Genomic DNA, 25,749 nt, shown 5'->3' on the forward strand with positions numbered 1-25,749 from the left:
ATTAAATAATATTTATTTGATTCATACTTATTATGTTTGTGCCTCAATTGATCATGTTTTCAATTAAAATCAAGTTTTTATTTCCTTCATACGTGACTGAAATGCACTTGAATTAGCTAAGCGATCCTAACCAAACGACGGCTAGAGGACATATAACTGAAATGTACATGCTCAATTTAGATCCTAACCCGATTAAATTGCAGGTTGCATAACAACTCTAACTAAGCGCTATTATCTTCATAGTTTTTAGAATTATGTGATTAAACTGTTTCAAATGTAACACGTTCTTGTTACCTAACACGAATGCTAAGAAATCCTTAGTAAATAAGGATCAATAAAATGCATATTTACTAAGTAAAGAATTCTTGTAACATCCCAAAATAGGGCCTAAATGGAACAGTGGTTGCGAAACCTTGAATTCGAGATAGAAAGTTTTATTCTGATTAATTTTTATAATTTACTGTGTGATTATATGCATGTGTTAGAGTATCGATGGAAAAATTTTATAGATAGCATGCTTAATTTACCTACTAGGGCTTAAATGCAAAAGTTGATAAAAATGAGTTTTAGATGCTAAAGGATTAAATTGAAGAGTATAATTGATGTAGAGGTCCTTAAATGGTAATTAGACCATTAGGTTTTCATGGGAAATAATGGACATACATAGATAAAAATAACTAAAGTTTTAATGAAGGGTATTTTGGTCGTTTGGTAATTAAAAGATTAAAAAAGGGAAAAAGATGGAAAAATGTGCCCATCTTCTTCATTAGGCTGAAATTTCAGTTCTTCATAGCTAGGGTTTTGTCAAGCTTCCAAGCTTCATAGTAAGTGATTCCAAGCCCCGTTTTTAATGTTCTTTACGTTTTGAAGTCTTGGTAACTTGATTTAGCTTATTCTAGCAATAATTTAGCCTAGGGTTCATATATGGAATATACCCATAGGTGAAATGTGTTTATTTTGATGTTTTATGGTAGAATATTAAGCTTGAAATTATGTTAAATGACTTGAGCTAAGCAATTTTAAGCGAAAACGAGTAAAATAACATAATTGGTAAAAATATCTAATGGTCATAAGTACATGTTAGAGTGGGAATTTGATGTTGTCGTAGGTAAATAAATGATTAGCATGTCATAAAACATAAGAATTAGGGATAAATTTTCATTTCCGAGCCTTGGGGAAAAAGTGTAAATATGCAAAAGTTTAGGGCAAAATCATAATTTTGCCAAAGTTAGAGTTAAGGACTGTTTTGATAAATGTGAATATTAAATAAGTTAAATTTGCTATTACAGATCAAGAAGAACGAAATTTAGGGTTAGACCGAGGAAAGAAAAAGGTTGAGGACTAAATCAAAATATTTGATCGTATTTTGTATCGAGGTAAGTTTGCAGTAAATAAATGTAATTTTTTATTATATATAATTAATGATGTTATTTTTCAGCATCTGTATATTTATTTTGTAAATTTATTCCTCGATGATTCAAGCAAGAATTGATGGAGAAATGATACTTAAAAGTCCCGGTTGAACCTTAGGAATGTATAGGATACAAATGTCATGACATTAGGGTTTAAGGATAATACCACACCAAGGCTTGTCATTGGTATGTTTTACAAGGCAAGGAAACCATGTGAGACCATGTCAGGACATGGCATTGATAAACTACGATAAGGCAAAGATCCCATGTAAGACCATGCCAAGGCATGACAATGGTGAGTTCATAAGGCAAGGATACCACGTAAGACCATGTCAAGACATGGCAATGGTATGTTTAAAAAGAAAAGATACCCGTGTATCCTTAGTATTCCAAGTGGTTCAATGGAAAATTTAAAGAGTGTACCAAAGGGAAGGTAAGATAAGTCCATGTTCTAAAGGTTCAGGTTATCTTGATAATTCATTTAGAATGTTGTTATTTATTTACATGCAAACTTACTAAGCTTTATGCTTACTCCCTTTCTTTTCTCTCTTTTTTATAGTATCGCAAACCCATCTTGGAAAATCTTAAGGACGTCGAATATCGCCTCACACTATCAGCAATTTATCTCGGTATTTTATGACTAGAAATACTTTAAGTTATGGCATGTATAGGGACTTGGCTATTTTGTGTGTATGTCCTTATGATATGATTAAAGAGTGGCATGTGAATACTTGGTAATGATTAGCCTATGATATAACTAAATAAGAACATGTTTTGGTATTATGTATGCCTAAATGAGATTTGATGCAAAGAAATTATGAAGGAGTAAGAGTTGGTCATGGAACAGTTAGGAAACAACAACAGTGACATGGTTTTGGAAAATCACTAAAAATTGTAGAAATGGAATTAAATGGTGAATGAGATATAGAATTAAATCTTATTGAGTCTATTTTCCTAAGAAGGAACAGAGCAAGCAAATGAAGTTTATATTCTGAGATATTTAAATTTTTCTAATAGTGGTTTAGAGTGACTCCGTGATCCCCTATTCTACATTTGGAAAATCAGTAGAAATTGCATAAAAATAATTATAAGTCATTGTTTATATGTATAGATTAGAAACAAATGGAAACATTATCTAAATTCTATATAAGGAGATAATCAATTTTTAGTGAAGAGAGGGTAGGTCCACTGAACTGCGAAATAGGGGAATCTTTAGTGAATAAACTGTACTAATTGGCCAAACCAAAAATTCAGGAAAACTTATGGTAAGAATATGTATGAGTCTAGTTTCAGGGAAAATTTACAGATTTGAATTTTGAGTTTCCTAACTCGAGTTATAATTAATTTAGTGACTGTTACGCAAATAGATAGTTTTTATTATGAATAGTGAAATAAATTGTTTTGATTTGTGTAAGTAATTGGAAAATTTTTAATGCTCCCGGTTTGGTCCCGAACCGTTCCAATTGCATGTTTTACGGCCTCGAAGGCCCTTTTTATGGATTTATTGGATGAATGGGAGCGAATTAATTTTTTAAAAGTGAAAAAAAAATTTATGCCCCAAACAAGTAAGATAAGTCTGGTAACGCCTCGTGCTCGACTCCGTCGACAGTCTTGGGTAAGAGGTGTTACATTTATTGGCATCAGAGCAAGAGTTTAGTTAGTTCTCAGAATATTCAGTATGAGCAAGTGTAACACCCCAAACCCGGCCCAAATGTTATGGCCGAATCCAGCGTGCCACATTGAAGTTAAAAGTCCCCATTTTCGTTTTAGTGTTCTAATAAACCGTATTTGTTACGTTTAACCAAGTGAATGGAAGCTGTGCACCAGGTAGGTATCCAAAACAGAGGAGGTGAGCCATGAAGGCTGCTTAAGTACCAAGCTCTTCGGTTGGATCCAATCCTAGACGTGCCCACAACCATTGCCAGACTTGGATATAACGAGTTGAAATTTATTTGAGTGGATATCTTTGATAAATCGAAAAATCGTGATGTTGCGTTATTTTGAAAACGAGTATCATTTTGAAAATGCCCCCTAAGTCTAGCCCATTTGTATTGTCATCAGTAAAATTTAAAGTTATTGAAAAATAAAATAATCCCAGAAAGAGAATAAAGTTAAAATGGTCTTATTACAACCCAAAAGTAAATATTAAATAAGATAAACTAGAGAAAACCAAATACTTATTTTAAAGTCCAATAGCGATCACCGTGGCCACTCTGAATCCCTTCTGGCTCCAAGTCCCCAAATCAAGGCTCACCTGCAAGGTTAAGGAAGGGGGTGAGTTTGGAAACTCAGTGTACAACAAGCCCCTTTTAGAGCCCAAAATAATATCAGCATACTGGGCCTAAGCCCAAAATCAGTCTCAACATATACTGGGCCTAAGCCCAAAATCAGTCTTTCATTAAACGATTACTGGGTCGAAGCCTTTTCATACTTCATATCACTCGGCCGAAGCCTTTACTGTAAATGGTATGGCCCATAGGCCCAAATCAATACCACATACACTATTAATGGATGTATGCAAGCCCGTTTGGGGAGACTACTCAACCCACCAACCGCTACTCTCCACTCGTACCAACCAAGCTCTCCATGTGGGGAATAACTCAACCACCCAACCAAACTCTCCACTGGCAGCATAGCTGCTTTATCATATAACTGGAGGCCTAGCCTCTTTTAATAACTGGGGCAAAGCCCTTTTCGGTAAACTGGGGCAGAGCCCTTTTTGGTAAACTGGGGCAAAGCCCTTTTGCACTTCCTCCATTCATATAAAACCCAACCCATGCATATATGTATATATCATGGCATATCATGTGCATATCATGGCATATTATGTACAAATCAATATCACATGCATCTCAATTATAACATAACCCTAGGGGTACAATAGTCATTTTCACCTAGGGGCAAAAAGGTCATTTTCACATTATATGGGTAATTTCGTAATTTTACCAAAAAATTAGGGTTTTCCATGTTCATTAACAATTATCAATAACTCCAAGTGTTTAAACAATGATTTTAATGCATTTTATCAAATTCGGGCTTTTGGGCCTAAATCCCCTAATGGGACCTACGAATGTCGATCTAGCCTTTTAAGCCCTCATAACCAAAATTTTACATCCGATCCACTCGTTTAACAAGCAATATATCCAAGTTCCATTTTCTATCAAATTTACCCCAAATGGGCCCCGAAGCCCATTGGGCCCTATTTCAGCCCCTCGAGGCCCATCTTACCATCGTGCACAAAATCGTACCCTTACCTGTTCCAAAGATCCCAATCATCGAACTTAGTGAATCCAACTAACCTATGAGCGTTCGTGTGCTCACGAGTCCTCAAAATGCCAGAATTTTGGCATTTCGGCTTTTCGGCATATATCGATTTAAGCTACGAAAGTGGGTTCGTTACACACCTTTTTTGTGACGTTCACCAACGAAGTCTCCCATGGCAACCTACAATTATCCACCTCCACTTTTAGTGTACAAATCATACTTATCAAACCCAAAATCTACCTTACCACATTCGGCCAAAGGCCCCTAATGGCCATAGTTCACTTACCTTCACAGGGTCTGACGATATGATCCAAGATTATTCAAATCGACACCCCACGCCTTGCTGCTCCTCCAACATAACTATGCCACTATACAAACCATAAAATCAAATGAAGAAGCCCAATAAGGCTTATATCTCTAATCGGCCACCTCCCTAAACTAGAGGGGTTTCGGCTTTTGTCAACAGTTACTATGGAATCGATTTAGAGTACGAATACTTACCACAGTCTCCCTTCTTGAACCATTTAAAGCTTAGAAGATAAAGGGATTGGCCACCAAAAAGTGAATGGAAAAAGAAGGGTTGCTGGTCAACAAGAAATCGACACCACCTAGCTTCACTGGTTTTGGCTTTTGCGGCTTTTGGGCAGATGTGAAGGTAAGGAAAGAAGTAGTAGATGAACGGAAGGGACTAGTAGGCTGGTTTTGGAAAAAGAAAAGGAAGGAATGATGAATGGAAGGGTGGTAGGTTCGGCTAGAGAAGAAAAAAGAAAAGAAAATACTAATCCTAAAGAAGAAAACGGCACAACCTAAGTCCCAAATGCCGAAAATACTAACCTAATACCCCTCTGCCGAAATTCCCTCTCTAATCCCCTCTATTCGGATAACTCTATCTCCCTTTCAAATCCCTAAAATCTCTCCCCTTATCACTCCTTAATCCAAGCACTTGACTAACTCAAACTCTCTCCCACAGAGTTCCATTCGACTACAACTCATGCATGCTCAAAGCATAAAAATAACACCACATTTGCCATCACAAGGAATCGAACCCAAGTTTCCCCCAACCACTTACACGCCACCTCTTTAGTTCCTTAGTGGCGTCACTTAGCCACTTTACCAGAGGCTCTTTTGTGATACTTTTTACCCACAATTTCTAATAAGGCCGCCTATCCAAAGCCCCTAACTTCTTAAGTCAAAAATTCAAAAATTCTACTGAGTTTTGGCCATCACATTGGCCGTCTATAAGCCCATTTACACACTCCCATTATGAATTTGACAACCAAATATCAAATTTTAAAAAAACTTTACCAAAATCTCGAGAATCACGAAAAACCTAAAAATCAGGATGTTACAGCAAGAGTCTAGCTATACATGTCATACTTATATTTTGATAGTGTGATGACTCCTAACGATTTTAAAATGTTTTTCTTTTATAGTTATGGATCCTGAACGAGTTGGTGCAGATGATGTATAAAGTAATGCGCCCACTCCCCTATAAGAGACGGTGCCACCAGATAGAAGTGAAAGGCCCGTTCTGTTAGTCAGGGAGGAGGGGCTCGAGAAGCCTTCTTCCAAGCTAGGAATGAAAGGTTTGCCGAGTTTGTTCGTACGAATCCGGCCGTTAGACCTCCACCCCCTCATGATCCTTAGACTACCCATGTAGCTTCCCCAGTCACAGATACAGTTAGAAGAGAGAAGCCACCAGTTGATAAAATTAGAAAACAAGGGGCCAAAGAGTTTCGGGCTACTAAAGATGACGATGCAGAGAAAGCTGAATTTTGGCTCGAGAATACTATCAGGGTCTTTGATGAGTAATCTTGCACACCTGAAGAGTGCATGAAGTGTGTTGTATCACTTTTATGAGAATCGGCCTACCATTGGTGGAAGACACCTGTGTCAGTAGTACCGAAAGAGAGGGTTGCTTGGGATTTCTTTCAGAAGGAGTTCCGTAAGAAATACATTAGTCAGAGGTTCATCGACCAAAAAAGAAAAGAATTCTTTGAACTAAAGCAGGGTAAGATGACAGTGACTGAATATGAACGTGAATTTGTCAGACTTAGTAATTATGCTCGAGAGTGTGTGTCTACTAAAGCTATTATATACAAGAGATTTGAAGATGGGCTCAATGATGATATTCGACTGCCAGTCGGTGTTTTAAAAATAAAAGAGTTTGTTATTTTAGTTGAAAGAGCTTGTAAGGCAGAGGAGTTGCTGAAAGGAAAGGGTAAAGCTAAAATTAAGATGCAAGACACGAAGAAAAGACAGATGAGCAAGTCATTTCAGTCTACATCCAAGAGGCCTAGAGAGTTCTCTATGACATCTAATTTTTTAGCAGGGTATTCTAGCCAAAATAGAGGTAGAAGATTTATGGGTCAGAAAGCTCAGACCACTTCAATTGCAAATGTTGGAAGTATTTAGCCAGATAAACCCGAGTGCCGTCAATGTGGTTGATGTCATCCAGGTCAATGTCGAGCAACTGAGACTGGTTGTTTTCGATGTGGTGCATCGGATCATTTCATTCGGGAGTGTCTTGAGATGGTTAAAAGAGAAGTAATACCAAGTGTAAGATCAGACAATGCCCTCGTTAGAGGCAAACCTTAGAGAAGTTTGAGAATAGGGGCAGGTAGAGGTGCATCTAGAGATTCAGCAGCAAGACTAGATGTTAGAGCACCTGCAAGGACCTATGCTATCCATGCTCGTGAAGAGGCATCATCCCCCGATGTAATTACGGGTACATGTTCTCTTCATGATGTTAATGTTATTGCTTTGATTGATCCGGGTTCAACCCATTACTATGTTTGCATGAAATTTATGCCTAGTATGAACATGTCCATAGAGTCTACGGGATTTGTTATTAAAGTATCAAATCTATTGGGTCAGTATGTATTAGTAGACAAAGTATGTAAAACTTGCCCTTTGATGATTAGAGGTTACTGTTTTTCAGTCGATCATTGCCATTTGATGAGTTTGATGTGATTCTTGGTATGGATTGGTTGACTGCACATGACGTGATAGTAAATTATGGAAAGAAATTCATTGAGTTGAAATGCGAAAATGGTGAAATTCTTTGGGTTAATTCAAATGAGTCAGATAGTTCAATTGCCATGATTTCTATTATGTTTGCTCAGAAATGCTTGAGAAAGTGATATGAAGCTTATCTTGCTTTTGTGTTGAATACTAAAGATCCAGGTTGAAAACTGAATCAGTGCCTGTGGTATGTGAGTTTCTTGATGTGTTTCCGGAAGAACTATTAGGTTTGCCTCTTATCAGAGAAGTAGAGTTTAGTATTGAATTGGTTCAAGGTACAACACCCATTTCTATTGCTCATTATAGAATGAATCTAATTGAATTGAAAGAATTGAAAGTTCAGTTGCAGGAACTAACAGAGAAAGGCTTTGCAAGACCTAGTTGTTCACCATGGGGTGCACCAGTGCTATTTGTGAAAAATAAAGATGGTTCGATGAGATTGTGCATAGATTATCGGTAGCTTAACAAGATGACTATTAAGAACAAGTATCCACTGCTTAGAATTGACGATTTGTTTGATCAATTGAAAGGAGCTATTGTGTTCTCCAAGATACATTTGAGATCCGGATATTATCAATTTCAAGTTAAAGAGTCAGATGTTTCGAATACTGCTTTTCGGACTAGGTATGAACATTATGAGTTCCTTCTGAGGCCATTTGGCTTGATTAATGCTCCTGCCATTTTCATGGACTTAATGAATCAAATTTTCAGACCTTACTTGGATAAATTTGTAGTTGTGTTCATTGATGATATCTTGATTTATTCTCATGATAACACTGAGCATTCAGAGCATTTGAGAACAATTTTACAAACTTTGAGAGATAATCAGCTTTATGCCAAGTTTAGAAAAAGTGAGTTCTGGTTACGAGAAGTTGGTTTTCTTTGACATATAGTCTCAGATGAAGGTATTAGAGTTGATCCAAGCAAGATTTCAGCCATTGTTGATTGGAAGCCTCCCAAGAATGTATCAGAGGTCAGAAGTTTTCTTAGTCTCACTAGTTATTATAGACGATTTGTAGAGGGATTCTCCATGATAGCTACTCCATTGACAAGATTGCTACAGAAAGATGTCAAATTCGAATGGACTGAAAAGTGTCAGCAGAGTTTTGACAAGTTAAAGGCATTGTTGACTGAAGCTCCTATCTTAGTACAACCAAAATTGGGTAAAGATTTTGTGATTTATGGTGATGCATCCTTGAATGGACTAGGCTGTGTACTTATGTAGGAAGGAAAGGTAATTGTTTATGCCTCTAGATAGCTAAAGCCACATGAGAAAAATTATCCGATACATGATTTAGAACCAACTGCCATTGTATTTGCGTTGAAAATCTGGAGACATCACTTGTATAGTGAGAAGTGCCAAATATTTATTGATCATAAAAGTTTGAAATACTTCAGGACTCAGAAAGATTTGAACTTGAGGTGAAGAAGATAGCTAGAGTTGATTAAAGATTATGAACTAGTGATCGATTATCACCCGGGTAAGGCAAACGTAGTTGCTAATGCTTTCAGTAGAAAATTTTTATTTGCATTAAGAGCTTTTAACACTAGTTTAACCTTATCGGATGATGGTTCTATCTTAGCCGAATTAAGAGCAAAACCAATGTTTCTTGAAGAAATTTGTGAAGTTCAGAAAGATGACAATGAGTTGCAAGCCAAAAGAGCTCAGTGTGAGTCGGGTATAGAGTCAGATTTTTAGATCAGTTTTGAAGGTTGTTTAATGTTCAGAAATCGGATATGTGTACCAAAGAATGATGAGCTTATTTTTAAGATTTTAGAGGAAGCACATAGCAGTTCCTTGTCTATTCATCCAGGTAGTACAAAAATAATGATTTAAAAAAAATGTATTGGTGGGTAGGAATGAAGAGAGATATCTTAAAGTTTGTTTCTAGATGCTTGATCTGTCAGTAGGTAAAAGCCGAACATCAGGTACCTTCAGGTTTATTGTAGCCTATGTTATTTCCTGAGTGGAAATGGGACCGAGTTGCCATGGATTTTGTGACAGGATTGCTGTCGACACCGAGAAAGAAAGATGCAGTATGGGTTGTGATTGATAAGCTAATGAAGTTGGCTCATTTTATTCCAATTCGTATGGATTATTCACTTGAAAAATTGGTCGAGTTTTATATTTCAGAGATAGTCAGACTACATGGAGTACCATTATTGATTATTTCAGATAGAGACTGAAGATTCACTTTGTGGTTTTGGAAGAAGTTATAGGAAGCTTTGGGCAAAGAGTTGAGTTTTAGTACAGCTTTCCATCCTCAGACCGATGGTTAGTCAGAGAGAGTTATTCAGATACTTGAGGATTTGCTCAGATGTTGTGTCTTAGAATTTCAAGATAGTTGGGAGAAATATTTGCCATTGGTAAAGTTTACTTTTAATAATAGTTGCTAGTAGAGTTTGAAAATGGCACCTTATGAAGCTTTGTATGGACATAAATGTCGCACACCTTTGTATTGTACAGAACTTAAAGAAAATCAGATTTACGAGGTTGATTTAGTTAAAAAAAACTGAAGAGAAAGTGAAAGTTATCAAAGATTTCTTGAAAGCAGCTTCAGATAGACAGAAGTCTTATGCAGACTTGAAAAGAAAAGAGATTGAGTATCAAGTTGGTGACAAAGTGTTCTTGAAAGTATCCCCCTGGAAAAAAGTCTTTAGATTTGGCAAGAAAGGCAAACTAAGTCCACGTTTTATTGGACCGTTGGAGGTGACTGAAAGAGTTAGACCATTGGCATATCGGCTAGCTTTGCCGCCAGAGTTAGAGAAGATTCATGATGTGTTTCATGTGTCCATGTTACGTCGTTGCCGTTCTGATCCTTCACATGTGATTTCACAGACAGAGGTTGAGATTCAGCAAGATATGAGTTATGGTGAAGAACCGATAAAGATTTTAGCTCAATAGGTCAAGCAACTAAGGAACAAAAGTATTGCACTTGTGAAAGTATTATGGAATAGGCATGGGTTAGATGAGGCTACATGGAAGCCTGAAGAGGTTATACAAAAACAATATCCAAATCTTTTCACAGGTAAGATTTTTTAGGACGAAAATCCCTAAAGGGGGAGAAATGTAACATCCCAAAATAGGGCCTAAATGAAACAGTGGTTGCAAAACCATGAATTTGAGATAGAAAAGTTTATTTCAATTAATTTTTATAATTTACCGACTGATTAGATGCATGTGTTAGAGTATCAATGGAAAATTTTATAGATAGCATGTTTAATTTGCCTACTAGGGCTTAATTGCAAAAGTTGATAAATATGAGTTTTAGATGCTAAAGGATTAAATTGAAGAGAATAATTGAAGTAGACGTCCTTAAATGGTAATTAGACCATTAGGCTTTCATGGACAAAAATGGACATACATAGATAAAAATAACTAAAGTTTTAATGAAGGGTATTTTAGTCATTTGGTAATTAAAATATTAAAAAAGGGAAAAAGATGGCAAAATATGCCCATCTTCTTCATTAGGCCGAAATTTCAAGGGTTATTATAGCTAGGGTTTTGTCAAGCTTCCAAGCATCATAGTAACTGATTTCAAGCCCCGTTTTTAATGTTCTTTACGTTTTTGAAGTCCCGGTAACTTGATTTAACTTATTCTAGCAATAATTTAACCTAGGGTTCATATTTAGAAAAATACCCATAGGTGAAATGTGTTTATTTTGATATTTTATGGTAGAATATGAAGCTTGAAATTATGTTAAACGACTTGAGCTAAGCGGTTTTATGCGAAAACGAGTAAAACGACATAATAGGTAAAAATACCTAATGGCATAAGTATATGTTGGAGTGGGAATCTGATGTTGCCATAGGTAAATAAATAATCAGCATGTCATAAAACATAAGAATTAGAGATAAAGTTTCATTTTTGAGCCTTGGAGAAAAAGTGAAAATATGCAAAATTTTAAGGGCAAAATCATAATTTTCCAAAGTTAGAGTTAAGGACTATTTTGATAAATGTGAATATTAAATAAGTTAAATTTGCTATTATAGATCAAGAAGAACAAAATTCGGGGTTAGACCGAGGAAAGAAAAAGGTTGAGGACTAAATCAAAATATCTGATCGTATTTTGTATCGAGGTAAGTTTTTGGTAAATAAATGAAATGTTTTATTATTTATAATTAATGATGTTAGTTTTCAGCATCTATATATTTATTTTGTAAATTTATTCCTTGATGATTCAAGCAAGAATTGATGGAGAAATGATACTTAAAATTTCTGGTTGAACCTTAAGAATGTGTAGGATACAAATGTCATTACATTAGGGTTTAAGGATACCAAGTAAGACCATGCCAAGGCATGGCATTGGTAAGTTTTACAAGGCAAGGTAATCATGTAAGACCATGTCAAGACATGGCATTGATAAACTACGATAAGGCAAGGATCCCATATAAGACCATGCCAAGGCATGGCAATGGTGAGTTCATAAGGCAAGGATACCACGTAAGACCATGTCAAGACATGGCAGTGATAAGTTTAAAAAGGAAAGGTACCCTTGTATCCTTAGTATTCCAAGTGGTTCAACGGAAAATTTAAAGAGTGTACCAAAGGGAAGGTAAGATAAGTCCACGTTCAAAAGGTTCAAGTTATCTTGATAATTCATTTAGAATGTTGTTATTTATTTACATGCAAACTTACTAAGCTATAAGCTTACTACCTTTCTTTTCTCTCTTCTTTATAGTATCGCAAATCCAACTCAAAAAATCGTAAGGACGTCGGAGAAATCCTCACACTATCAACGAGCTATCTCGGTATTTTATGACTAGAAATACTTTAAGTTATGGCATGTATAAGGACTTGGCTATTTTGTGTGTATGTCCTTATGATATGATTAAAGAATACCATGTGAATACTTGGTAATGATTAACTTATGATATAGCTAAATAAGAACATGCTTTGGTATTATGTATGCCTAAATGAGGTTTGATGCAAAGAAATTATGAAGGAGTAAGAGTTGGCCATGGAACAATTAGGAAACAGCAGCAGTGACATAGTTTTGAAAAATCACTAAAAATTGTAAAAATGGAATTAAATGGTGAATGAGATATAGAATTAAATCTTATTGAGTCTATTTTCATAAGAAAGAAACAGAGCAAGCAAAAAAAGTCTATATTTTAAGATGTTTAAATATTTGTAAGACTGGTTCAGAGTGACTTTGTGATCCCCTGTTCTAACTTTTGAAAATCACTAGAAATTTTAAAAAAAATAATTATAAGTTATAGTTTATATTTCTATATTCCTTAGTGAGTCTACTATCATTAGAAACAAACAAAAGCATTATCCGAATTCTGTATGATGAGGTAATAAATTTTTAGTGAAGAGAGGTCAGGTCTGCAGAACTGCAAAATAGGGGAACCATTAATGAATAAATTGTACTAATTTTCCAAACCAAATATTCTGGAACAATTATGGTAAGAATATATATGAGTGTAGCTTTAGGGAAAATTTACAGATTTAAATTTAGAGTTTCTTAACTCGAGTTATAATTAATTTAGTGATTGTTACGCAGATAGAAAGTTTTATTATAAATAGTGAAATAAATTGTTTTGATTTGTGTAAGTAATTGGAAAATTTTTAATGTTCCCGGTTTGGTCCCGAATAGTTCCAATTGCATATTTTAGGGTCGAAGGCCCTTTTTAGGGATTTATTGGATGCATACGAGCAAATTAATTTTTTGAAAGTAAAAAAAAAATATGCCCCGAACAAGTAAGATAAGTTTGGTAACGCCTCGTGCTCGACTCTGGTGACGGTCTCGGGTAAGGGGTATTACAATTCCAAAAGGACCTAATGTGGTTTCCAAACTCATGAAAGATCATGTTGCCATGAAATATTTTTTTCGAATGTTATTAAGCATGTTGATAATAAATTGAGTTTCATTAAAATAATTGTCCTAGTTTATTTATGTTATAATTTTTGTAAATTGTGTTTAATTTTGCTAAAATCTATTCCATTCACAAAGTTTGCATACTTAGGATAATTTGCATTAGGGATTATTTCATTTAGTTTAATATATTTTAATCATCACTTCTCAACCATATTGTGTTTTTATTTACCAAATTGTTAAGGGTAATTTTACTGTAACATCCCGAAATAGGGCCTAAACGGAATAGTGGTTGCGAAACCACGAATTTGAGGTCAAAAAAATTTATTCCAATTAAGTTTTAAGGTTTATTCATTGATTGAATAATTGTGTGAAAATTTCGTGAAGAAATTTTATGCATAAGTGCCTAATCTGATAATTAGGACTAAATTGTAAAATTAACAAAATGTGTGTTCTAGATAATAAAGGGGATTTAATTGAAATGGGTTCTTAAATTGGAGGTCCTTATTTACTAATTAGAACATTATATTTAAGTTTGGACAAAAATGGGCAAGAATAGGACAAATTTGAAAGAAAAGCCTTTAAGGGCATTTTGGTCATTTAGTAATTAAAAGAATTAAAAAGTTTTTGGCGCCGTTGTCAGGGATTGTTAACTGTTGCCATAGTCATTTTTTGTGAAATTATTTACTTCCAAGTTGGTTTATTTCTAACATTACTAACTTATTCTTTTTGATTTTGTAATTTCATTTTCAGGTGTTTATGAGCATAGATTGGATTATTGATTTACTCCCTGTAGACCTTGAAATTGAGAAAACTTTCAGATGAAGATGACGTGAACGAGCAGCTCAAAGACAAGTCGAGATGGACCTTGGAAATCAGAATCAATACTAAAGTAATGAAGCCAATCGTGTACAAAATCACATCCTCATTGCCGATGATATGGATCGACGCATCAGACAATATGATGTGCCACTTTTCAGTGAGTTATATCCAGGAATTAAAAAGCCAGATATTGAGGCAACCCAATTTGAATTGAAACTAGTGATGTTTAAAATGCTCCAAATGGTGGGCCAATTCAGTAGTATGCCCACAGAAGATCCACATCTCCATCTTCGATTGTTTATGGAGGTGAGTGATTCATTCAAGATCGTTGGTGTGACTGAAGATGGGCTAAGGTTGAAGTTGTTTTCATACTCGTTGTGAGATCGAGCACGAGCAGGGCTCAATTCTTTGCCACCAAATTCCATATCTACATGGCAAGAATTAGCAGAGCGATTTTTGGTTAAGTATTTTTCACCTAGCAAAAACGCTAAGTTGAGGAACGAGATCACAACTTTTCAACAATTGGATGACGAGTCTTTGTATGAGGCTTGGGCGCGATTCAAAAAGTTACTTCGTAAGTGTTCTCATCATGGGATTCCTCATTGTATCCAGTTGGAGACATTCTATAATGGTCTCAATGCACATATAAGATTGATGGTAGATGTTTCTACGAATGGTGCAATTTTGTCTACGAGAGGATCGCGAGTAATAACTATTAATAGCCAAAATATCAAATAGCTTCAGGAACACTTGTAGTCAGAGTTCATGAAGTTGATGCCCTCACTTCGTTATTAGCTCAGGTATCGTCTATTTTCTCTATGTTAAAACATTTTACCACTAATAGTGCTAATTTTGCAGCTCAACCACCAAGTCCGTTTGAAGTAGTTTCCTATATGTACCGTGGGGAAGGTCATTCTTTTGAGAATTGTCCATCAAATTCTCGAGTCATTGTAATATGCAGGGAACCAACATCAAAATAGGAGTGGACAAGGACCCCAGTCCAACTTCTACAATCTTTCATGGCATAATCATCCAAACTTTTCTTGGAGCAACCAAGAAAATGGACCGAACAACAACTTATTGCAGGATAGAATCAACGAATCTCAAGGGTTTAATCAAGAAGCTCCAATACCACCTCAAGCTGAGGCATCAAACAGTTTGGAGAACTTGTTGAAAGCGTACATGGCAAAGAATGATGCTTTGATCCAAAACCAAGCAGCGACATTGAAAAATTTGGAAAACCAAATGGGTCAGTTAGCTATGGAGCTTTGTAATAGACCGCAAGGAACCTTGTCGAGTGATACTAAGAATCCAAGAAATTTGGGTAAAGAACATATCAAGGCAATGACATTGCGAAGTGGTAAAATTCTGGAACCCTGATTGATTGCTGACAAAGATAAGCCCGTTGAAAAGAATCAACCAACTATTGAAATTCCTACACCAAAAGAGTCAGAATCTACAAAGACTGATAGGGTAAATCCTAACTTAGTGAATTCAAATACTGTAACATCTTCTTTGGATGCAGATTTACCTACTCAAAAGAGTTATCCGATTCAATCAAAAGTTCCATCACCTCTATATCTACAAAGATTGCAGCAACACAAGCAAAAATAAGAGGTGCAATTTAAGAAGTTTTTGGATGTTCTGAAGCAATTACAAATCAATATTCCATTGGTGGAGCCTTTAGAACAAATGTGTGAAGTTTATGAAGAATATACTATCCAAGAAGAAACAACTGAGTGAGTATAAGATTGTTTTCTTGACAAAGGAGTGCAGTGCGTTCTTACAGAGCAAACTGCCACTGAAATTGAAAAACCCAGGAAGCTTTACTATACCCTGTAACATTGGTGAATCTTACTGTGGTAAAGCTTTGTGTAGTTTAGGAGCGAGTATCAACTTGATGCCTAAGTCTATTTTCAAGATGCTAGGGATAGGTGAAGTAAGACCTACAACTGTGACATTTCAGCTAGCAGATCGATCTTTAGCACATCTCAAGGGAAAGATCGAGGATGTTTTGGTAAGAGTCGATAAATTTATTTTTCCTGTTAATTTCATTGTCTTAGATTTTGAAGTAGATAAGGAAGTGTCGATCATCCTTGGGAGAGCTTTCTTAGCCACGGGAAAAGCGTTAATTGATGTGTAGAAAGGTGAACTCACTATACGAGTTCAAGATGATCAGGTAACCTTTAACATTCTTAAAGCGATGAAATTTCCCAATCTAACAGAAGAATGTTCAGTTATGGAAGAGATAGAAACCTAGGTTTCTATGGAAAGAAATATTGAAGAAGATTCATTGGAGAAAGCCTTAGATCTTGACCCTTTGGAGGATGAAGAGGGTGAAGAAAACATGGCTTTGATAGAAGCCAATCTGAGCAATTTTATTCAATCCACACGATTTGAACCGTTGGAGTTAGAAGTTAGAGAATTTGTGCAACCCAAGTTTTCAATTTAAGAACCATCTAAACTCGAACTAAAGGTACTTCCTTCCCATTTGAAATACGTTTATTTAGGTGACTGTTACACTTGGCCTATGATTATTTCAGCAGAACTGACAAAAGATCAAGAGGAGCAACTAATTACTGTTCTAAAGAAATTTAAGAAAGCAAATGGTTGGACCATAGCTGATATTCGAGGTATAAGTCCTTTTTGCATGCATAAAATTGAAAGAGGTCAAATAGATGGGAAAAGGAGGCTCAATCCTATTATTAAAGAAGTTGTGAGAAAGGAAGTGATCAAATGGTTAGATGCAAGAATCATCTATCTTATTTCAGATAGTTTGTGGGTAAGTCCAGTGTAGTATGTGCCGAAGAAAGGTGGAATCACGATTGTTGAAAATGAGGTAACGAGTTGATTCCAACGAGAAATATTACTAGTTTGAGAATCTGTATTGATTACAGAAAATTGAATAAAGCCACTTAGAAAGACCATTTTTCGTTGCCTTTTATGGATCAGATGCTACATCGACTAATAGGTAATGAGTTCTATTATTTTTTAGATGGTTATTTGAGATATAACCAAATAGTTATAGCTCCGGAAGACCAACATAAAATAACCTTTAATTGTCCATACGGTACGTTTGCTTTTAGGTGAATGGTTTTTGGTTTATGCAATGCACCTGCAACATTTCAACGATGCATAATGGTAATATTCATTGATATGGTTGAAAATTTTGTTAAGGTTTTCATGGATGATATTTCTGTTTTTGGTAACACTTATGATATTTGTTTGAGTAATTTGGCTAAGGTACTGAAGAGATGCAAAGAGACGAATCTTATTCTTAACTAGGAAAAATGCCATTTTATGGTTAAGGAAGGGATTGGCTTAGGGCATAAAATCTCAAAGAGAGGAATTGAAGTTGATAAAGCAAAGGTGGACTAATTGAAAGATTACCAGCCCCGAATAATGTGAAAGGAGTCAGAAGTTTATTAGGCCATGCCGGTTTTTACCGAAGGTTTATCAAAGATTTCGCGAAAATTTCTAAACTGTTATGTTTGTTGTTAGAGAAATATATAGTGTTTGATTTCAACAAAGCATGTTTGGAAGCTTTTGAAGATCAAAAAAATTATTAATCTCAGCCCCAATATTCGTTACATTTGAGTGGATCTCACATTTTTAGTTAGTGTGCGATGTAAGTGATTATGCCATTGGAGCTATGATGGGTCGAAGAAGAAACAAAGTGTATCACCCTATTTACTATACAAGTATAACTTTGACGAGAGCCCAACTCAATTATGTGACAACTAAAAAGGAACTCTTTGCTATAGTTTTTTCTTTTGAAAAATTTCGCTCATATCTTAGAGGTACCAAAGTTACAGTATTTACTGACCATGCATCCATTAAATACTTGCTCGTGAAGAAAGATGCAAAACTGAGGCTAATTTGTTGGAAACTTTTACTCCAAGAATTTGACCTTGAGAACCAAAACAGAAAAGGTGTCAAAAATCAAATAGCTGATCATCTGTCGAGGTTGGAACAAGACGAGGTAACTCGATCATGTGTGCCTATCAACGAGAATTTCCTAGATGAACACTTATTTGAGGTAGGTTGAATTCATGAAACACTTGGTTTGCTAATTTTGCCAATTATCTTGTATGTGGAATAATTCCTCGAGAAATGACATACCAACAAAGGAAAAAATTCCTTCATGATAGTCGGTATTATTTTTGGGAGAATCCATTTTTGTTTAAACAATGTGAAGATAATATAATTCGAAAGTGTTTAGCTGAAAGTGAGATTACTAAGATCTTGTATGATTGACATTCATCTCCAAGTGGGGGACACTTTGGTGGTTCACGGGCTGCAGTAAAGATTTTGCAAGTAGGTTTCTTTTGGCCTACACTATTTAAAGATGCTTATGCTTATGTGAAGAACTGTGATAAATGCCAAAGGACCGGAAATATATCAAGGAGGAATGAGATACCCTTGACAAAAATTTTGGAGATTGAATTATTCGACGTATGGGGCATTGGCTTCTTAGGCCCATTTCCTTCTTCATATGGGAACAAATACATCTTAGTTGCTGTGGACTATGTATCCAAATGGGTTGAAGTTGAAGAATACCCTACAAATGATGCTAAGGTAGTCATGCGATTCCTACATAAGCATGTGTTTACAAGATTTGGAACACCAAGGGCTATTACTAGTGATGAAGGTTCTCACTTCGTGAACAAATGGCTTAAATGGTTGCTTGACAAATGTGATGTGAAGCACAAGATTGCTACTGCCTATCACCCCTAGTTTAATGGGCAAGTTGAAAGAGTGAACCGTGTAATCAAAGACCCTCCATTTTCTATGAATTCGTTTTGTAAATAAATAAATAATTAGAACTTATTTTCCTAACTTATTACATTTAGTTAATTCTATCTAAGGAGATTGGAACTTAAGAGGGACCACTGTGACCCCTCCAACCTTTCTTAGGAATTAATTTAATGTAATTTGTTAAGAAGAAATTTTTGAATTAAGATTTAAAATTTTTAAGTTTCATTTGTTTTGTTTAAATTTTAAATTTTTATGTTAATAAAGGGGGTCAAATGTGGCCCAAGTACTAATCAAGTTTTTTTAGTAAGTTTATAAATACAGTCCAAGTTTGAGGCCCAAGATAGCAAAAAGGAGGAAAAAACCCATCTCTGCCGCCACTCCTATTACTTGCTGCCCAAGTAACCCTAATGTAGCTAAATTTTCGCTACATGTTGCCCTAATTCTTCCCTATATAAACTCCTCTTCATTCTACTATTTTTCATATCCCTCAAAGCAAATTGCTTAACTCTAAAAATCCTTCAATCTCCCTCTTGTGCCACTAGCCTAACTCCCGAAAGAAACCCCAGTCTTTCTTCCCTTTTTGTCGAAGTCACCTATTACCGCAGCAAGAAGATTGCCGAAGCACCAATGTTGCTGCTGCACACTGTCATTGTTGTCGCATGCTATTGTTTCTGCCGCACCATCTTTGTTGTCACAAGATTTTTATCGTAGCAAGTCCTTACCCACCTTGCCAATTTCTCTTTTCCCCTTTGTGCAGAAACTTTGCCAAATTCTTAAGAAAAGATACCATGTCTCGTGAGCGAACTAGATCTTCAAATACTACTCTTGAAAACCTGATTTTGATCGATGAAGAAGTGAAAGAGAGATTTGATTCAATCTTCAAGCATCAACCTATGATGCCAGAAAAAAAGGTTTAAACTTGAAGAGTCATGATTTGATGGTTGTTCCTATACCAGTTAGAAAGAAAATCAACGCTCTCAAGTGGGAACAGTTTTGTGATGCCTGTTCAGTTCTCGATGATGAACTAGTTCAAGAATTCTATGCTAGTTTGACTATGCAAGATGCTACTGAGGTCATCTTTCGAAAGAAAAAGGTACCTCTTACTTCTAATTCCATCAATGATTTGTTTAACTTACCTAATGTTGAAGAAGATGAGTATTACCCGATGATGAAAAATATCAATTGGGATTTTCTTCAACAAGTGCTTGATGTTATGACAAATACGGGATCTCAATAGATTATAAGAAAGTATAGGAGCTATTCTTTTCAAACGAAATACCTAAAACCAGTAGCAAAGGTATGGTTTCATTTTGTTCGCTACAGTTTTATGCTTATCTCACATAGTTCCACCATCTCAATGGAACGAATGCTTTTGTTGTGTGCAATCTTGACAGAAAAGTCCATTAATGTTGGGAAAATTATTCTCAAGGAGATTCATGATTATGCTAAAAAGAATATAGGAAGTGCTTGTTTCCCATCATTAATCACTTCACTTTGCTTAAGGGCCCATGTTAAAACACAAGCACATTTGAAGGGGCAATATGTTCAAGAGTGCATTACAAATAATGATCTTGAAAGGTTAGTAGAAAAGGTGCATAAGCTGAATCAAGGCGAGGAAGAAGACCCAACTGAGCCACATATCGAGGAGTCAACAAAGGAAACTAAAATAGAAGCTAATTCAGTTACAGACACTGAAGAAGAAGAATCTAACTAGGAACCGAACAATCCTAAATTAGTTGAAGGATTTGCAACCTCTAAACTAGAGGTTGAGCCTGAAAAAGAAACAGTCAAGCTAAGTGTTGAACCTGAATTTACAACTCTAATGCCAACTTCTGTAAGTGCTTCAAAGAAATTGAAGTTGTCAATTATGATGGATATGTGCAAGTTCATGCACAATCAACAACAAACTTATTGGAAATATGAAAAAAAATTAGAGATGACTCAATTCGAAATACTTTAAAGAATATCTCTAATACTTTTTTTCCTGAGTTCCCAGATGCTATCTTTAAGACATGAACGGAAGATAATGACTATGCAAGCGGAGATGGAGCTAAAAAAGACAAGGGCAATGAGTCAGAAAAAATAAAAAGGAGGGATTCTTGTCTTGATTTATTTAATTATTTTTAGGTATTTAGGAATTTATTTCTTTTGTAATTGAGATTTAATTTCTGTAGAATAAAACATAACAAGCATGAATAAACTTAGAAAAAAAAGGCTAAGTAATGTGGTAATGGGAATGATAGGATTGGGTTATTAGGAAATATTTGGTATTTAAACAGTTTTAATGACTCAACTCTCTTTCTTTTCAACCCTACATGGTGTTCAGTTTTCATTCATTACTTTGTTCTTGCAATAAGGACGTTTCTTCTTTTTAAAAAGCGATAAGGCAAATAAATTGCTCAAATTTTTAAATTAAATTTCTCAAATTTTTAAAATTTTCAAGTATGTTTCAATCATTTCTTTCATAAGTATGTTTTAATAAATGAATGTTTGGAGAAATTTTTTGTTAATGAGATAGTTTGTATGCAAGTATGAATGATGATTTTATCTGAGTGAAAGTATGTTATCATGAATAATGGAATGCTTGTATGATCTTAGCCTTAGTAATGTTTTCCACGAAAACTTAGTTTCTTGAGATTAGACATGCATGAAGGTTTATATCTTTAGAATTCACCTAGTAACTTTCTTGAGGCGAAATCCTAGGGGACACAAAAATCTAAAATGATATAGCCACTATTTCTTTGGATCGTTTGAGCCTTTTCAAGCCAACCCTATGATATTAGACCCTTGAAACTGTAATTTTGAGCTTAAAGGCTTCTTTATTGCAATGAACCTACATTATAAGCCATATTACCATATTTTTAAGTTATCCTAATTTTGTGCACCCATCTTAACTAAAGTTGTCTTGGTTATCAACATTTGAGAAAATTTTCAAAAAGATGTATGTGCTCATGCCAAAAAAAAAAGATAAAAGAAGAATGAAGAAAAGTTTGCTCAGTCTCCAAAAAAGGAAAAATGTATGAGCTTGAGTTCAAAAGAAGTTTGGGGTGTTCCAAAGGTTCACTTAAAGAAAAAGACTATATTTCGAGAAATCCAAGATAGTTAAGGGTTAAGATTTTGAAACCGAAATGTCTCATCTCTTAAAAATCCATACCTTTAACCAAGCCCCAATTTGATGATTATGTCACCTACATTAGTGGAGAGGAAGTACTAAGTTCAAGATATGAAGATCATAAATAAGCCTTATGATTGTTTGCTTGATTGATAAGAAATTATGTTGAATTAAGAATGTTATCTGTGGTTGTGACATACATACAAACTATGATTCATGTTGGTATATTTTGAAACTTAGTATAAAACTTTAAAAATATTTACAAATGAATTACTTGTTAATAAAGGAGATCTATTGTAACAACCCTAACCCGTATCTGACATCGGAATAGGGTTATGAGCATTACTGTAACACCCCAAACCCAGCCTGGAAGTTTGGCTCGAATCTGGCGTGTCACATTGAAGTGTTTTTCGAAAACCATGTTTCCATTAAAAACCCTTCTGAATAATTAAAAACTTATACCCTTTTTAAACCTCGTTAGAAAACCTCAGCTGAATCACATTCTTAACAACTTTGTAAAATTCCTGGCAGTTGCGGAAGCTTAATTTAAAAACAATTACGGTTATGTGATGTTTTGAATAACAGTAGTTGCTTTGGAAAACCGTGTTCTAATACTAGCAATTATAAGAGCAATAAATAAAATTCTAAATTTGAAATCCAGAAAATTAGAACGCCTTTACTACAACCCATATAAAAACATTTAAAAGTAATAATCAAAATTGTAACATCAACAGTGTGTGTGGCTTCCTCCGAGCCCCTCGCAGCCTCGATCCGTCTAAGGCTGGAAATTACCTGAAAGGTTAATAAACGGGGTGAGTTTACGAAAACTCAGTGTGAAATCCCCTACTATAAAAGGAACAGTCAGTCATATAAAAGAATTAAAAGTCTGGCCCCAGTCTTACTTACAGTTTCAATACCAATTGGGCCTTAGCCCATTATAACAGATAGTACCAGATGGGCTTTAATCTATTATAGAATAAGAAACATTATCAGAACTAGAATCAGAATCAGAATCAGAATTAGGTGACAGAATCAGAATCAGAATCGGTATCAGGTAATAGAATCAAAATCAAAATCAGTATCAGGTAACAGAATCAAAAATCAAAATGTGAATGCAATCCCAACCCAATCCAGCCTATAACCAACCGCTACACTCCACCCGTACCAGCCCTACACTCTATGTGGGGAATAGCTCAACCCACCCAGCCCTACACTCCACAGTTGCAGCATTGCTGCTCAGTTATCAGATATTGTGACAGAGTCACCAGATACAGATATTGTGGCAGAGCCACCAGAACAGATATTTGTGGCATAGCCACCAGAAACAGATAATGTGGCAAAGCCACTTAACAGAATACATGGCACAAAGCCATCGATAACTGCATTATGTTAGGCACATAGCCATCAACTAGAGTAACATAACCGGCACACAGCCCTAGGTAAATGTGATCGACACAGAGTCGTCAATAACCATATATTGGCACATAGCCTTAGGCAAATACGTTTGGCACACAGCCATAATCAGGTTGGCACAGAGCCATATGTAGGTTGACACAAAGCCATAATCAGAAGGCTTTAAGCCATCGGTAGCTGTATCATGTTAGGCACATAGCCATCAGCGACGGTAATATAGTCAGCACACAGCCTCGGGTAAATATGATCGGCACTCAGCCATTGATCGGTCCACAGTCGTCTTGGGCGACCCGTGCGACCTTATCAAATCAGTACGAATATACGGCTCTTAAGCCTTCCGTGTATCCACAGTCGTCAAGCAACCATGCGATCCTAACAGATCAGATCTTCCTCCATACAAAATCCCAACCCATGCAACATGTCATGTATACAGAATGTCATGCCCATATTTGAATCAAACAATCACAGTCAAGTCATTCATATACCAACATATATTCACAATCAAATTCGTCAACCACACAGTCCAAGTTAGTCACTTGACCACAAGGGCAAAACAGTCATTTAACACCTTAGGGGCAAAATGGTAATTTTACCCCACAAGGTATCTCGGTAATTCCACCCTACAGGGGTATTTTAGTAATTCTACCCTACAGGGGTATTTCGGTAATTCTACCCTATAGGGGTATTGCGATAATTCTACCCTACAGGGGTATTTCAGTAATTGTACCCTACAGGGGTATTTCGGTAATTCTACCCTACAGGGGTATTTCGATATTTCTACCCTATAGGGGTATTTCGGTATTTCTACCCTACAAGGGTATTTCGGTAATTTTGTAAATCGAAGGTAAAACGGTAATTCTATAAATCAGGGGTACTTTGGTAATTTTACAAGTCGAGGGTATTTCAATAATTTTACAGGTCGAGGGTATTTCAGTAATTTCACAAATCAGGGGTATTTTGGTAATTTTACAAACCAGGGGTATTTTGATAATTTTGTAAACCAAGGGTATTTTGGTAATTTTACAAACCAAGGGTATTTTGATAATTTGGTAAACTAAGGTATTCTAAACAGGGATAAGAATACGAATGGGCCTAAAGCCCTTTCTCAACCCAAATGGGCCCACACGCTCGTGTGGCCCTTTTAGCCCAAATCTAGCCACAAATATGAGATTCACCTAGCCTAGTCCAATATTTACTACACAATCAAACAACTTATCCAATTGGGCCCGTAAGCCCATTGGGCCCACATGGCCCCTTTCGGCCCATCGCGGCCCGAAGTAGCCATCCTACAGCTAGAGTAGTGAGAAATACACACCTAATTGGAGACTGGAGTTAATCCACGCTCCGAGCACTCTTAGCCGATGCCCAACCCAAACGAGCACGCCATAAAGCGAAAGAGATTAGCCAAGAAAGGTACCTTACTCTCCTCATGGTTCTCTCTATTTAAAGCCAGCTTCGCATCCACTCTTATGTTAGCTTCCCGATGTGGGATCCCTCCATCATCAGAGTTTAAATTCAACACCAACTCTTGCCGCCCCCTGTTAGAAAAATAAATGCTCTTTGCTTGCCATGGGATTCGAACCCATGCCTCCCCTTAAATGCTCCACACGCTACTTGCCACTAAGCCACAAGGCTTTTTGTGTCACAATTTCTCCAACAATATTCTTAAGGCCTACCTACTACACCTAGGGTTTGATTCACCTTAAACCAAAATTATTGCTAGAGTCCAGGTTTGAACCCAGGACTTCTCCAACACTTCTCAGCACACTTAACCACTAAAACAAGCCTTCAACTACGAAATTTTCATGCACAACAGAATATTATAAGCTGCCTTCAACCGCTCCCATGCTCAAGGCCCAAAACTTCTAGGCCCAAATTCAGGGTGTTACAATTACTAATCAATACACATCATTCACATACATAACACATACATTTCTGCATTTATATATAAAACCTATCCAACACATGGCCGGCCACACGCCCATGTGCCAGCCCGTGTGCCACACATGGTCATTAGACACGCTCATGTGTCTAGGCCTTTTCAAACCTGTAAGGTATACTAACTTTAATTCGAAAGGGTACCCCAGGGGATACACGGCCGTGCAGCATAACCGTGGCCGT

At 36.0% G+C, this 25,749-nt stretch overlaps 1 non-coding gene across 1 annotated transcript; it reads right to left on the minus strand.

Annotated features, from left to right (window-relative positions):
* Positions 1-14,834: 14,834 nt before the first annotated feature.
* Positions 14,835-14,941, minus strand: LOC121230008 (small nucleolar RNA R71). The gene has a single exon (XR_005927960.1). It is a non-coding gene; the product is annotated as a small nucleolar RNA R71 (small nucleolar RNA).
* Positions 14,942-25,749: the final 10,808 nt, after the last annotated feature.

Source organism: Gossypium hirsutum, chromosome A05, assembly GCF_007990345.1.
Source record: "Gossypium hirsutum isolate 1008001.06 chromosome A05, Gossypium_hirsutum_v2.1, whole genome shotgun sequence".
Taxonomy (NCBI): domain Eukaryota; kingdom Viridiplantae; phylum Streptophyta; class Magnoliopsida; order Malvales; family Malvaceae; genus Gossypium; species Gossypium hirsutum.